Below are 6,684 nucleotides of genomic sequence, written 5' to 3' on the forward strand. Positions count from 1 at the left end.
CAGAAATTTGTTTTCTTAGTTCTGGAGGCTAAAAGTCAAGACCAAGGGGTTAGCAGGGTTGGTTCTTTCTGGTGGGCTTCAGGGACAATCTGTGCCTCTCTCTTGGAGGCTGATGGCTGCGGGCCTCTCTCCTAGTTTCTTGGCATTCCTTGGTTTATAGATGTACCCTCCAATCTCTGCCTCCGCCTTCACATGGCCTTCCACTTTGTGTCCCAATACTCCCTCTCCTTTCTTTTGTAAGGACACCAGCCATTGGATTAGAGCCCAGCCTAAATCCAGGATGATCTCATCTCAAGATCCCTAACTTAATTACTTCTCCAAAGACCCTGTTTCCAAGTAAGTCACATTCATAGGTTTCAGGGGTTAGAATTTGAATATATCATTTTAGGGGCCACTCTTCAACTCACTACATGAGGCATTTAACAGCAATTCTGCAAAATAATTAAAGTATTTTTAATGGATATTTCTTACAGTAATGAAGACAAGTATAGATTTTTTATTACAATCCAGCCCACTCAAGATAGGTAGCTCCATTTAATTGTACCACCTACAGTTTATTTATCTGCTGGTCCCTGAGTAGAACACCTTATGAGTTGTGTTCATTTGATGGAAAGAACTTCCTTGTAGGTAAACTCAAGTGGCAAACAGAACTCTCAATATGAAGCAGAGTTTTGGCCAGCACCCAGTCAGAATGAATATTGGTGGGAGGCTGCCTGATCTAGTAAAGAAGTTTCTGGTACCTGAGCTACTGCTGCTAAGTCTGGATCCAGTGCCGTGCACCACTGATACCTGTCTGCCATGCATGCCTGATTCCTTTTGGTTCTAAGTCCAATATGGCAACTCTCACGGATCAGCTGATTATGAATCTTCTTAAGGAAGAACAACCCCCCAGAATAAGATTACAGTTGTTGGAGTTGGTGCTGTTGGCATGGCCTGTGCCATCAGTATCTTAATGAATGACTTGGCAGATGAACTTGTTCTTGTTGTTGTCATGGAAGACAAATTAAAGGGAGAGATGATGGTTCTCCAACATGGCAGCTTTTTCCTTAGAACACTAAAAATTGTCTCTGGCAAAGACTAAATGTGACTGCAAACTCCAAGCTGGTTGTTATCACAGCTGGGGTATGTCAACAGGAGGGAGAAGGCCACCTTAATTTGGTCCCATGTAACATGAACATGTTTAAATTCATCATTCCTAATGTTGTAAAACATTAGTTGCAGTCCCAACTGCAAATTGCTTATTGTTTCCAATGCAGTGAATGTCTTGGCCTACATGGCTTGGAAGATAAGTGGCTTTCCCAAAAAACATGTTATTGGAAGTGGTTGCAATCTGGTTCAGCCTGGTTCCATTACCTAATGGGGGAAAGGCTGGGAGTTCACCAATTAAGCTGTCATGGAGACTCGACTGTGCCTGTGTGGAATGGAGTGAATGTTGCCGGTGTCTCCCTAAAGACTCTGCACCCTGATTTAGGCACTGATGCAGATAAGGAACAGTGGAAAGAAGTTCACAAGCAGTGATCAACAGTGCTTACGAGGTGATCGAACTGAAAGGCTACACATCCTGGGCCACAGAACTATCTGTGGCAGCTTTAGCAGAAAGTATAATGAAGAATCTTAGGCGGGTGCATCCAATCTCCACTATGATCAAGGGTCTCTATGAAATAAAAGAAGACGTCTTCCTTAGTGTTCCTTGCATCTTGGGGCAGAATGGAATCTCCGTTGTGAAGGTGACTCTGACACCTGAGGGAGAGGCCTGTTTGAAGAAGAGTGCAGATACACTGTGGGGGATCCAGAAAGAGCTGCAGTTGTTAGGTCTTCTAGTATTCCACCTCACTTTTTAGGCTATGACAGGATTTTAATTGGAGATTGTGCATATTGTCCCTTTTATCTGATCTATGACTAAAAACATCAATTTCCTAAAGACAGAAATAGTGATGGTTCAAAAAACCCTGTATTTCTATCCTGATGCTGGATAGTACTTACCTTGTGTAGTCCTAACCTGGTTAGTGTGAAACAGTTCCATCTCTTCAAAGCCACCATGGCCAGTGTTGTACACACTACAGTTGCCCTTCAAACTACATGTGTGTTCACTGTGTGTTATATAACTTGTGGTTCCTTTACCCAATGTACCTAGTCCAACTTTTTTTCTCTCTGGTCAATCACATCCTAGGATCCAATATATAAATCCAGTATTGCGTGTCTTGTGCATAATTGTTCTTAAGGATCTTATTTTGTATACTATATGAATCAGATTAGTGTGCATTGCCATATAATGTAAAAAGAAAGTGTACATATCAATAATGCATCCAACTACCCAAGTTTCATACCAACTAAAGCACCAAATAAACCTTGAATAGTGAAAAAAAAGAAGTTTCTAACTAGAGGTACACATAAGAATCACCAGGGGAGATTTTGCAAAATACACATGCCCAAGTCACACCCAAGGTCAATGAAGCAGGATCTTGGACATCTAATGTCATTTCTTTTTTATTGACTTTTTAATGGGATTCTCCGTTTGTGATGGAATACTTGGGAGGACATGTTCCAGGCGGCTGCTGGTTTCCTTTCAGTCTAATAACATGGAGGAGAAATGGAGGCATATGGTCTGTCAGAGCTCAGGTGGTCTTAAGATTCTGTCTGGGCTTGCTTTCTTGGCTTCTTTCCAGAGGACACATCTGTCCTTCTCTGGACTTCAATGTACTCATCTACAAAATGGAAAAAAGCATACTTAACTCAGAGTTGTTATCAAGATTAAAAGAAACATACACAAAACATGGAACACAGTATCTCACATATGTGAAGGAAGAGAGAACTACATGAAGGTCATTGTTGTATGTCTTAGAAACCATTAGTGTCTTGGAGATTTCTGGTGATGATTACTGTGGTGATAAGATTTGAAGAAAAGCCCTAACCACTTAATCTTCTAATTTATTTCTGAAAAGGTTATTGATTTTATATTTGTTCTTCAGCAATCATTGTTTGCCACGAAGAAAAGCTATTTAATGAGACTCCTATGTCCTGCTGGAACAATGAATATTAAGAAGGGGACATCAGGAGGTTCTGGTGCAAACTCAGTTTCTCCTAATAAGCTAGAATCTCTGCTCACCTGCAGACTTAGCCCGGACTTCAGAGTAAATCACCTGAAGCTTGCATATCTCAGAGCTAGAATTTCATAGGACAGATTTCCTAAGTGTGTTCTGAAGGCAGCAGCTTGTTTTCATATATGGATTTTCCTGGAAATAACAAGTGTATCTTTACAATGGGTCTTTTTTAGGTGGGAGTCAAAATAATACCTCGGGCATCATTATAAAAACTGTAATTCTTATACAATATCATGAACCTAAGAACTTTCACTCTAAGACTTCCAGGATCTAACCTACCTCTGGACTCAATCATTATCTACCAAATCATACTACACAGTAGCCTACTGTGATAATTGGCTCAGGTCACCAGAACAATATAGCATAGACTGGGTGGCTTAAACAATAGAAATGTAGTTTTTCATAGTCTGGAGACCAGAAGTCCAACATCAAGGTGCTAGCATGGTCAACTTTCTTCCTGGTTTGTGGATGGCTGCCTTCTCTCTGTGTCTCTGTGTCCTCATTTGGTCTTTCCTTGGTGCATACATGTGATGGGAAGTTAGAGGGTGGGAAGGGGTTAGGGAAGAGAGAGGAAAGAGAGAAAGAATCCTATTAGACCAGGATCCTACGCTTTTGACTTCAGTGAACTGTAATTATTTCCTTATTCTAAATATAGCCACACTGGGGTAAGGGGTTTAAAATATGATTTGTGTTATGGACAGTTAGTTCAAAACACAAGTTGCTGATCCCCACACAGTGCTTGGGGTGTCCTACAACCATGGCTTGGCTCCAACTGTTTTTCTACCTGGAATGGCTTTTGCCCATTCAACTCATATACCAATTCTCCCTGCTAAGATGCCAACTCCTAGCCCTGGCTGGCATAGCTCAGTGGATTGAGCGTGGGCTGTGAACCAAAGTGTCACAGGTTCGAATCCCAGCCAGGGTACATGCCTGAGTTGCAGGCCATAACCCCCAGCAACTGCACATTGATGATTCTCTCTCTCTCTCTATCTCCCTCCCTTCCCTCTCTAAAAATAAATAAATAAAATCTTAAAAAAAAAGAAAAGAAAAGTAACCTCTTTAAAAAAAAAAGATGCCAACTCCTCCACAAAACCGTCACAGACTCCTTTCCCATTCTTCCCCCAGATGGACACTGGAAGTTCCCTCAGGATGTTTTTGAGTTTGTGTAACACTTCTTCTTTATTATTGCATTTTTCTTTACATATTCTTGTCCCTGCCTACTTTCTGTCTTCCTGGCCCTGGCTGTGCACTTACTTACAGAGATTTTAGAAGCTCAGGTGCTAAGCCCCACTCCAGACCTCCTGAAGAAAAGTCTTTGATGATGGGGCCCAGGTCTGTGTCCTGAGATGGGACCATAGTGATGTGTGCCTGTGGTGAAAACTGCTGTATGAGGCTGTAACACTTTGAGAATGTCATCCCTTGGGCACATATGGTGCCTCTCTGTGCTCCATATTATTTATTAACTCTTTGCTGATGCTTCCTTTAGTAAGACATTTCATAGACTTTCTCACCAGATGCAAGTTTGGTGCCATACACAATTTTGTTTCTGCCAGCGAGATGCACTATGTGCTCATCTCCATTTTGTGGGCCTTGAGAGAGAGCAAGCAAACTTGATAAAGTGTTGTCAACAAAGAAAGAATAAGAAATGTTATTTACTGGCTGCCTATCAAGTACTGGCAACTGTACTAGGTGCTTTACATATTTTATTTGGTAGTTGTGTTAAAATATACATAAAATAAACTTCAGCATTTTATTGTGTACAATGCAGTGGCATTTAGAATGCTCACAATGTTATGCAACCATTGCCACTGTCTAGTCCCAGAGTATTTCCATCATCCCAAAAGGACACCCAGTACTGATTAAGAAGTCATTGCCTAATCCTCCCCACTTCCAGCCCTTGGCAACCACAGATCTGCTTTCTGTCCCTATGGATTTACCTATTCTAGTTATTGAATATAAATGAAATCATACAATATGTGGCCTTTTGTGTCTTGCTTCTTTTATTTAACATAATGTTTTCAAGGTTCAACAATGTTGTAGCTTGTATCAATACTTCCTTTTTATGACTGAATAATATTTCATGGTGTGGATATACTACATTTTGTTTATCCATTTATCAACTGAATGACATTTGGATTAATTTCACCAATTGGCTATAGTAAATAGTGTTGCTATGAAGATTTGTGTTCAAGTTTTTGCTTAAACACCTATTTTAAAAATTCTTTGTTATGTACTATTAAAAGTAGATATAGTTACTGTCTTATTTTATGGATGAAGAAATTAGACCTGTAAGATCTTACTTGTTCAAGTCATGTAGTTAGTAAGTCACAGAGTTGTAATATCAATTCCGGTTTTTGTATCCATATTCTAGAGTACCTCCACAGCCCTATGAGCTGCTTCTGAGAAGTCAGATCTGACTTGTCCCCTACGGCAATCCTGGAGTTAGGCTTTCTTACTTTCTGTTCTCAGCTTCAGAGCAGTCTTTTCCAGGCATCTAAGACCCATTATGTCTGACACGAGCTTGATCTGTCACATCTCTGTCCCCAAAGAGCAGACGGGGCTGAATTTATCAAGGGAGAAGATTTGTGTGAACAGCAACTTGAACACTTTATTGTAAGGGATCACATAAAGTGTGGTTATTCTTTAAAAATGTGTACATATATACCCTGAATTGCCATTATGATAAATATTACACTTTCTTCTTCATCATAATAAATGTACCTTATCCTTCTAGAATCAACCCTTTATTATGCTTATCAGTGTGGATGTAGGATACCTGTTTACTTTCATAACCATATGAAATATATGGTTTCATAGGCAAACATAATGACAAGACACTGGAGTGACTGTCATCTGTAAACCTGAGGAAAATGATGGTAAATTTGGAGGAAAGAAAGGAAACGTGAAACCTCTCCAGAAAGAGGTGTTGGGAAAGGAGCTTTGAGATGCCTAGCAGTTACTGGAAGCAAAGAGAGAATCCGTGTCCCTGCTGAAAAGTGAATGTTTCCTTCTTATCTGATGAGGGCCAGCAGAGTTGGGGGCCAAGATGAGAGTATTCCAGGAGGTTTTACTCTTGAACTGTGGGGGCAGGAGCTTGGGGTTTTGGGGTACTGCCAGGAAGAAAATTGCCAGGTGGACTGGGGGAAGTTGTACTGGGAAAAGTCCCCAAATTCTCAAGGACAAAGTAGCCATCTGGAGCTTGTGAGAGGTGGGCCTGGAGAAGCCACACTTGATTGTTATGCTTTGTTAAGCAGTTTGTCCAGTTTCTCTATTACTGCAGAAAAAAAATCTCAAAACAGTGGCTTGAAACAGAACCTTTATTATTTCTTATAGCTTCTGTGGGTCAGAAACTAGGAGACAAGTTAGCTGGCTGGTTCAGGCTCTGGATGTCTCATGCAGTTGTGGTCTCTCAGTGCAGCTGGAGCTGGAACTGGCCGGGATAGGGGGGTTGTTGCTAGAGTACCTGGGCACCAACCAGCATCTCTTTCTCTTCAGGTAGTCTCAGGACTTTTCCATTTGGTCTCTCCACCATGGACTAGCTTGGGCTTCCCCACAGCATGTCAGCTTTGGACTTAAGACACGA

The 6,684-nt window shown here is 41.0% G+C and overlaps 1 pseudogene; it reads left to right on the forward strand.

The window, feature by feature from the left end:
- Positions 1-754: 754 nt before the first annotated feature.
- Positions 755-2,281, forward strand: LOC114490860 (annotated as a pseudogene).
- Positions 2,282-6,684: the final 4,403 nt, after the last annotated feature.

This window comes from Phyllostomus discolor, chromosome 2 (genome assembly GCF_004126475.2).
Source record: "Phyllostomus discolor isolate MPI-MPIP mPhyDis1 chromosome 2, mPhyDis1.pri.v3, whole genome shotgun sequence".
Lineage (NCBI taxonomy): Eukaryota > Metazoa > Chordata > Mammalia > Chiroptera > Phyllostomidae > Phyllostomus > Phyllostomus discolor.